The following is a 9,699-nucleotide window of genomic DNA, read 5'->3' on the forward strand; positions in this document are numbered from 1 at the left end:
TGGAGAAAAACTCTTTAGATTATTTATGAGCCATTACTCACAGCCAAAATTGTAAATTTGGAAATACTGGCCATCGAAGTAGGATCGCAAAAGCAGTTCCATCAATAAATGTATAGACGGGTGAAGAAATAATAGTTAAATCAATGAATGCAGCTGGCAAATATTTTGATATTTGCATGCCTTCGGTTCAGCGTGACGCAGAAGATATTACCAGATCTGCTTTTTCAAACAAAAGTAAACAAATGAGAACTTTTCATTATTGTTGAAGGGATATAACTACGACAAGCTAAGATATCTCCGGTAGAGTAATTAAGTAGTTACATTGCTTGTTGTTACTAAAATTATATTACTAACTATTTAGGTTTGTTTCATCATTCAGCAATTAATTATATACAACAATTTAACCATCAGTATGGTAATCGATATCAGTAAAGAGAGATTATATTTTGGAACGAACGAACATTCGGTGATGTTAGAATTTCATATATATGGAGTGTCAACAAATGGTTCAGTATGTTTGATGAACGAGATTGACGATATACATATACCTTTTGTTAAAATAATTATGATGGAACAGTTTATTCTACGTTCTGAAGCTTCTATCGTTGAGTAGTTATTTCGCTTGTTACTGCGTAATTGACCTCACTTCCTTTTTGTGTTCACGTAAACTAATTTTACAAATATACAATAATTTAACTATCCGCGTGATAATTAACACAACACATTTGAGAAAATATTTAACTTACCTCTGTTCACTCCAGATGCCCTTCCAGAAGGGCTGAGATAGAGCGATTATGTGCCTTTTAGTGTCTACACAGAGCATTCTGGAATGAATGGTATTTTAAGAATAACTCAATCACGTATTTTCTAGAACATTCTACAATGCCGTGGATTTCTAGAATAACGCAATCTCGTCATTTTCTGGAACATTCTGGAAAGATGGATGATTTCCAGAATTGCGTAGACTATAAAAAGCACAGACTCGCTCTATCTCAGTCAGATTGGAAGTATATTCTGAAATGAACAGAGGTAAGTGAAATATTTATTTTGTGATGATGAGGTTGTGTTTGCGATACATTACAAATTTGTATTATATTATGTTGGTTGACGAATACTATTTAAATATAATTTTTTTATATAATAAATTATGAAAATATTATTGGTATTATTTCTGCAATAAAAATAAAAAATTGTTTTTGATGAGATTTGTATTATTTTAGTACTATTTAACCATCAAGGTTATAAAATCTAACTGATTTTCATTATTTAGTGCTCTTTACCCCATTAAAATTATAAAATCTAATTGATTTTTGTTTTTTAGTACTATTTACCTCATCAAAAGTATAAAATTAATTTTCATTATTTTAGTAATATTTTCCCCATAAAATTAACGAAAAATCAGTTTAGAAAATCTGTTACAAATATATATTTATTTATGAAATTATTATTATACAAACAAATTTCGATGAGATTATTTTGAAATTGTTTGATAATTGAATTTTCCCGTGAAATAGTTAAGATCTTACGTAGATAATTATATTCAAAATTTCAATTCGTAAATCAAGTAACCGGACAGATTGGTCAGAAGGTTTAACATGTATCCTTGATTTCAGCGGATAATGACATCGCAAATAGCCTGGATTATTCGGTCCTTGTACGATCAAATATCCAGGAGGTACTTTCGTTGTAAATGTACATAAAATATATCCTTCCTGAGCCTGACTAGATTTTTTGAGATCTATCTGATAGCTGTCAACAATTGCATCACATACAAGATTGATATTTACAATTTCTGCTGAAATATGACGAACTCCACCGATTGAGTCATTTTTATGTTTGAGAATATTTGCTGGTGGGGCTATTTTTCGCCATGACTCGACAATTTCTGGAAAGTTTTCATTGATAATATCATTAACCCCTAATTTTAGTTCGTCCGTATCAAATGCTGGTAATATCAACTTTAGTAAATCTGCTTCAGCTATTTCATAACGATTAGCAAATAGTTGCTGAACATATATTATTTTTCCCACGTCTCTTAACCAAACACTACTATTATCTATATGCTGAATAAAATGTGATTAGCATAATCAACATGTGATGAAATCTGATTTAAATGTTTAATGAGAGAATCTCTTCAGTCATATTATCGTGAAAGAGAAAGATGAGGTTGGTAAACGTCTGAGGACAACCAATATATGTTGACTGTATCGAACGCCTTTGTCAGGTCCACAAAGACTGCATGCAGACTCGAATTCTGTTCAAGTCACTTCTCTTGGATTTGTCTCACTGCAAAGATCATGTGCACGGTGCTGCGGTCTGGGCGAAAACCACACCGAGACTCAGGGAGCTTATCTTCTGACACGGTCGCAATAAGCATGTTTGAGAATGATGCGAGCAAGCATTTTGCCAGCTATGAACTGTAGTTACTGCAGTCCGCACATGTGCCTTTGTTCTTATAGAGGGTCACAATTGATGAGTCGCAGAGGTCGTCTAGCATCTCTTCTTCCGTCCAGATGCTGATTAGAACATCGTGGAATGCCTCCAAGTCCGTTCACTGAGAGACTTGTATACCTCCGCTTGGATACCATCCTTTTCAAGTGAGCTGCCAGAGTTCTTTTCTTTCATGGCCATCCTCTGCTCTTCTGTCTTTGGAGGGACAACCAGTTGGTCGTGCATTGGCTGTTGGGGTATTTGGTCAACAACAGATTGGCTGACCGATGACAGCAGGTTTATGAGCCGACTAAAGTGTTCATTCCATCTGTCCTTAACGACAGCTTTGTCCTTTATTAATGTAATGCCAGGCTTTGAAGGGTGTAGGACTGATTTGATCGCGCTGTAGAACTCTTTAGAGTTAGTATCGGCATAGCATTGTACGTCATCAGCTTTTCTTTCCCACCACTAGTCATGCATCTTGCGGATTTCTCTCTTAGCCTCAGCTTGATAGGATTTGAAGCGGTGTTTTTGGATGATGGAGGTTGTTTCATTCTGCCAGTCCATGAATGCTTTGTTATTTCTGGCAGTCAGATCTTCGATGGCACCATTGTTCTCGATCGAACCAATCTTGATGGGTTCGTTTCTTGGGGCCCAGAATCGCCATAGCTGTTTCTCTATTCATGTCCCTCAGCTTATTCCATTTCTCGGAGGAATTTTCGCCTATAGGTCCGTTCGTGGACACCTTGTCATCTAGTCTCTTCTGGACATTGAAATGGGTGGAAGACTGAGTTTGACAATGTTGACGGCTGTTCGCAGAGGCTTAGGACGCCTTGTGTGGTGTGGAGCAATGTGCAGCTTTAGGATAATTCGAAGAGGTATGTGGTATGTCCAGCATTACCCTCCTCGCATGGCCTTGGTGATGACGTCATCCTGGGCGTTGCGCTAGCGGACTATTACATAGTCGATTAAGTGCCATTGTCGAGAATTAGGGTGCATCCAAGTGTTTTTGTGTTTGTAGCCATTCTGAACATTCAGTTTGTCATGAGGAGGTCACATTCTGCACATTTGCTGAGTATGAGCAGGCAGTTGTTGTTCACCTTGCCGACACCGTACTTTCCAATCATACCTTTCCATCGTCCATAATCGCAGACAATGCGGGGTTGAAGTCCCCCAGTAGTATGATCTTGTTGTCTGCTTAAACTGAGTACAGTACAGAGCTGAGGTCAGCATAGAACTGCTCGATGGTTTCCACTACCTCTAAAGGGTAGTCGCGGAGGCGCTGCTGATCGTGTGTGATGTTCGTGGCTGTTATGTAGTCGCAGTTTCATTAGCCTTATTGAAACCAACAGGTAGGTCCGGAAGCTGCTTCAGAAAACTCCGTGGATCCTGTCTTCGTTTTTGGGACTTTTCTTTTTTAGAAGAAGGTGTAGCACCTTGCTATCTCAGTCAGAGGCCCCTCGTCGTCGAACCTGGCTTCACTCAAGGCTGCAATGTCGATATTGTAGCGTAAGAGCCTCTTAGCAACTAGGGCTGTTCTCCTGCGAGGTCTTATTGCGTTCTCTTTTTCTATGAGAATAGAGATGTTCCACGCTCCAATAAGAAGTTTTTATCATGATAGTTTCGATCGCAGATGTGAACGATCCTGCCAGCCACGGAAACTGGCCAGATTTTGAAGCGGCAGGCTATTTTGCAGACCACCATTTCTAGGCCCCTCCCTATGCATGGTGAGCGGCGATGTCCTGGAAAGGTCTCCTCAGTCGCCCTGGATTCTGCCGCACTGTTCCGCTGCCCTAGGTACAGAGGAGAGGGACCACTTGTCCAAGGGCAACCTACGTGCAGGTCTCTGACTCCAACACTCATTGGTCATCTCCACCTAGTGCTTCGCCAGTCGCTCATCGCCATATGATTTTGGTAGGTGCAGGTAATGAACGATGTGTGATGATGGGGATGAAAGATAGGTGCACAATATGACCTGTGCGTGAAGGAGATTTAAGTGAAATAGACTTTGCACAGAGACAACATCACTCTCTCGGCCTTGGTAGTTGGATTCGGCAAGGATGGTGACGACTTCGAGTGCACTGGATGGACATGACGTCTTCAGTGCCTTGTCATGCCCTGAGCTCTCCACAACGCGTTTTCAGATTCGCCTTCTTGGCTGTTGTATCACTAAGTTGATCTCTTCCGCCCAGTCTGTCGAAGCTGGCTTTGCATGCAATGATAGCTCCTATCTCACTGAGGGTTTGAGGCCCGTCGGCTACCCTCAACGCTGTTTAGCCGACCAGTCGAGGACGTTGCCCCTGGATGGCCGCTACGCATGCTTCTGCTTGGAGCCACAGCTTAGAGCTCATCATCTGGTTGAGACCAAAGGTGGATGAACTACCCTTGAAGTAGCACGATGTGCCCCCCACCCCGAGGTACTTCCCCTCCCAGAGCACTCCGAACACCACCCAAAAGTTATAATAGATAAATAAATATAAAGTAGATAATGAACGATACATATATGGATACACATATGCACACATACAGATAATGTGTTTATATTAATATGCACAGACACATTAAATAATTAAAGTAGTTGGCAAGTATATAGCCGCTAATAAATTTAGCATATTCCTCTAGAAATTTCCATATTCAATTCTTCTGGAAATTTTCAAACGGTGTGTAACTACTTCATCGTGACATTGTCCTAATTTAAGCAGGTTGGAGTGATAAGGGCAAGGTATTAAAGCGTAAACCATTTAAAGTTACTACAAATATAATTCATATAGTTGTTTTAAATACTGTAGGATAAATTGTTTTAAGTATTGCTCCATCGTATATGCACCTACATTTTGTAAAATCACACATAAGAAATTATATTTGGACTGTATTGCTAAAGGTCATAGAATCCTTTGACGAATCAACTTTTAGAATGATACATAAATCATGCACTTTCTTTCCATGTACATGCAGTTTTGTTTAAATAACAACAAGAGCTGAACTTCAGTCACAGCAGAAGCTATAAGTAGAGACGAATCTCATCACATAAAGGTAATTTAAGTTACATTCAATTAATACATTTTATTTGATAAAATCATGTTTTATTAATTCAATATTGATTGAGTAAATTGTATGTTCTATATTTTCGTCCTTAACTCAACATCAGCAATACTATGTCATTAGTTTTATTATTATATTATTTGACATGACAAATTTTTCAAATATTAATTATTTTATATTATTAAAGACGTGTCTTTATCTAGCAGACAGACAGGTGTATTATAAAGTAGTTTTCTGTACAATAATCAGAGGCTCTTTTTTGTAATATTCAAATAATTCGTTGAACAAATTTGGCGTTATTTTATCTTTTATCATGATGCAGTAATAATACTATGTAGTGCACGAAACTATTACATTTTAACACGTTCTATACATTGCTGAAATTATGCTTTATATGGTACGAAATCACCAATTGTCCTATATTTTCAGCATCATGAAGCTCGCCCAGGTTTTTCTAGTCGTCTTCCTGCTCGTGCTCGCCGCACCCGCGGAGGATAAGAGATTTCTAGAGTTTCTCCATCTTGAATCTCTCAATCGTATGTCTATTGTCGTTTAGTTTATTTTGGTTTTTGTTCAGTGTTGCTTTTTTATTTCATGTTTAGAAAATTATTTATGCCTTTTGAAGAAAAATACTTTGTCCAATACCATTATTTTGATCTAGTGCCATACAGATTGTAAGTAAGTTCGAGTGTTTCCATCTTGCATGCACCCCCTCCCCATTAATCCCACTGCCAAATCCACACGAAAAATAAACAACATAGCTTTATCTCGACTGCAGTTATAAGTAAATGTCAAGAGGAAGTGAATGGGACCTATGTGCAGCACAACAGAGTCAAAGATTGAGTACAAGTTATCTGCATATTGTCTTAACAAGCGACTAGTGATATGTACATGATGCTTGTGTTTTGTTACTACTGTAGTAGAGTATTCATTGAACGTATTATCTTCCATGTAATAAAATAGGTTTATACGCTTCTAATCACAAGAAAGAGCTAACATCACTTGTTTTCCAGGAATAGACCATCGGTCACTACTAAAGATTTTGGATAGTGTATGTATGGCTTTTAGTATATATCAAAGTCGAATGTATCAACTTTTCGTTAAATATCACGAAATGTGCGTGATCAACAAAATTTTCAAATCTTCCCCAAGATATAAAGTATTGTGCTCGCTGAATATATATACGTCACTTCAAACCTGCAGCTGATGACATACAAAACATTTTGTTTCCGTCAATTTCTTTTTTTGCGTACGCCCACGTTATATGCATTTTGTATTCACTCTGCAGTGAATCATCTGGTACGTCAGCTAAAGACTGTGGTCCACAGTGGTATGGGACATGATGAGTGTGTTGCGGCCTGCACTCCGATCGCCGATCCTCTGGCTTATCTCTGTGGTGACGCTTGCACCACGTGAGTCTCTTCACATATTGTCCTTAACGTGAGATCCATAAGGGATAAACATTTCAATGTTTTAGGTGGTTGTGAAGGTGATTTATTCCTTTACTTCAAGATAATTTGTTCCATCTAATATATAAAAAACAACAAACCCAGCCATGACAAAAGTCAGGTAGACAAACACAAAAATGGTCAAGCATAAAATACAAATTAAATATGCATCAGAATGGGTTCTCCTTATGTGTCAGCGAGTACCAAGTTGATGTGCACATCTAACAGATCATCCCTTTCGATACAGAAATTGCTTATGTTAATTCGTTTACCCCAACAAACTACATATTCTAGATAGCTTTGGGCATATTAAGGAATATGATATAATTTAAACAAGTTGACACTTCTAACCCTACAGATCAATTTAGTGTATAAATCACTCCATGTATATGACTTTTAACATATTATTGGAACCCTTTTTAGCCCTCATTTTATCGAAACAAACAACTCATATTAGATGAAAGTGAAAATTAATATTTACCATTTGATGTAAACACTCTCTCACACACACACACACACACACACACACACACACACACACACCTTATTTATAGGTATGCAAGAAGTAGGATACAGATATAACCCACTTATAAAATCCAAAATCATTACTAATAATCTCACAATCACTAAAATATATCATTTCGTGATGCTCCACTACAATGGTCGGTTGGAGCTTCAAGTCATGCTTGTACACCAACCATTCCCCAGCAATGTTCGCTGTATTAATATGCGCAAGAAATTTGTTGACGAAAATAAAAATCTCTTTATTCATTAATTAGAGTAAATACACAATTTGAAGCATTATATGCAGAATATAAATTTGTATATAGATTGCAATCCTAAAATTATTGTAAAATATCATGACGTTTTATTCAGGAAGCAATGCAGCCAAATATTACATAGGACAAAAATGGAGACATAAATACATCGCAAACGAACGTTTTTGCATTAGTAAATACATATAAGAAGAAAATTCATATTTTATGAGCAGATTCGGAAATATTTAATTCGTGAAGTGAAACAAGTTTGTATTGTTAGCCAATTATGATAATACAGTGTTTCAACTTAACTCGTGAAATATTAATATTTACTCCAAGACGTAGATAGTCCTCTCATAAATAAATAACAAAACTACGCTTTTATTTTCAGGGCTCTAGCCGCCTTTCCAGCACTATAAAAGTGATGTCAGATATTAGACACAGCCAAAGGAAAAGTAAATAATTCTCAATAATTTGAGGTATCTATTATATTACCTGATTGACGCATGCGTCCCTATAATATGAAATCAGACTTACTCGTCTGACATGTCTTATTTATATAAAGTAATTCTTGAAGTCGAGAAACGCTGCAGAATAAACATTTAATATTTCTTTTAGATGTATGTATATTGTATTCTCGTGAGATAGATAAGGATTTAAATAAATGTGATCAAACAAATTACCAGTATGATCGTTCAGAATCATATTGTAGTAGTGCGAGTAACCATAAACCTTCCAAACCTGAAATGTATTTCGTGCATAATTGCTCAAATAGGCTATTTAGGCAACTGGAGGAAAGTGCCTTGCCCAAGGACATTGTAGCTGACCAGGCTGATCCTATGGAGAATAAGGCACGCGAACCACAAGACCACCGCGGCTCCTTCGAATCGTGTGTGGGTGTATTTATGAGATAGGTTGCTAAATAAGAGTGGACCAGGTATACCCAAGGTCACTAGGATAAAAACATATATCGACGCCTGTCAAACGAACTTAGATCTCAAGCTTAATAAAATTGGTACTCTATGTTTAAGTTATATCGAACCATAGTTACACGGATAAACTGAAAATCTAAAATTTATGTTATCAATCTTTATTCAGTATATTTCTTTACTTCTTTAAATTTTAAGCTATGTAAGCTATAGAAACAAACACTGTCTACTTTAAGTCGATACGTACAATAAATTGCTTGCCATGAGACAATCGATGATACAAAGGTACAAGATTTTCGACTTAATCAACAAAAAAATAGAAGTGAGTAAATATTTCTTAGGAGGTACTTTTAGATCGTACATAGTTTATGAATGAAATAACATATTTTCGACCACGAAGCTAACTTTTTTATGTATATAATTAATGAACTACAAAATCTTCAAGATCTTTACTCGTAAAAGGTTCTAAAACCGAATAGAGACGGAAGGAAAAACTAATGAAGGAGTGACGGTATGCATATTTATGTAGCACGATAAATACACAGTCGTTTCACGAATCCAAAAGACAAAGTTCAACCGTCTGAAAAAAGGAGGCCCTGCCTTGTATCAGATTTAAAATAGATATTGCCTGTAAGAAAAAGACAGCTAATTTAATTGCGTTAGTTGCATGGCATGAAACAGAACATGATTTCTTCCTTTAATTTTCAGATAGAGCGACATCACTGATTGTTTTACCGAATGCATTTATCCGCTTCGTCAGTACATGTTTTCTAAATCTGTTGACTTTACAAGATAAAATAAAAATAATACAGCAAGATACTTTGTCCTAGTTTAATTATTATGATTGTCTAAATAATCACTATTTCCCTTTTTCTTCCTCTCTCATATCCCATTCTTCCTTTCATGGGCCCCGCATGAATTTTTCCGGCCAAAATCAAAGGTATAGATACTCTATCGCTGATACCATGCTTCCTTTCTTATCTTCCTTTCTCCTTCTTCTCTGTCTCTTCTAGCTCATTTATCTAACCCTTATTCTTCTCTCATCGTTCTCACGCACAATAATTAAAAATCGTAAATTTTATAGTAAATATT

General features: G+C 36.8%; 1 long non-coding RNA gene across 2 annotated transcripts; it reads left to right on the top strand.

Annotated features, from left to right (window-relative positions):
- Positions 1–5,368: 5,368 nt before the first annotated feature.
- LOC149804130 (uncharacterized) lies at positions 5,369–9,424 on the top strand. 2 transcript variants are annotated; one of them, XR_016420010.1, is made up of 5 exons: positions 5,369–5,463; positions 5,902–6,008; positions 6,761–6,884; positions 8,070–8,157; positions 9,316–9,424. It is a non-coding gene; the product is annotated as an uncharacterized LOC149804130 (long non-coding RNA). The 2 variants fall into 2 exon arrangements; XR_016420009.1 differs by having other exon boundaries at positions 8,070–8,133.
- Positions 9,425–9,699: the final 275 nt, after the last annotated feature.

Source organism: Sinohyriopsis cumingii, chromosome 3 (assembly GCF_028554795.1).
Source record: "Sinohyriopsis cumingii isolate HCF-2022 chromosome 3, ASM2855479v2, whole genome shotgun sequence".
NCBI lineage: Eukaryota > Metazoa > Mollusca > Bivalvia > Unionida > Unionidae > Sinohyriopsis > Sinohyriopsis cumingii.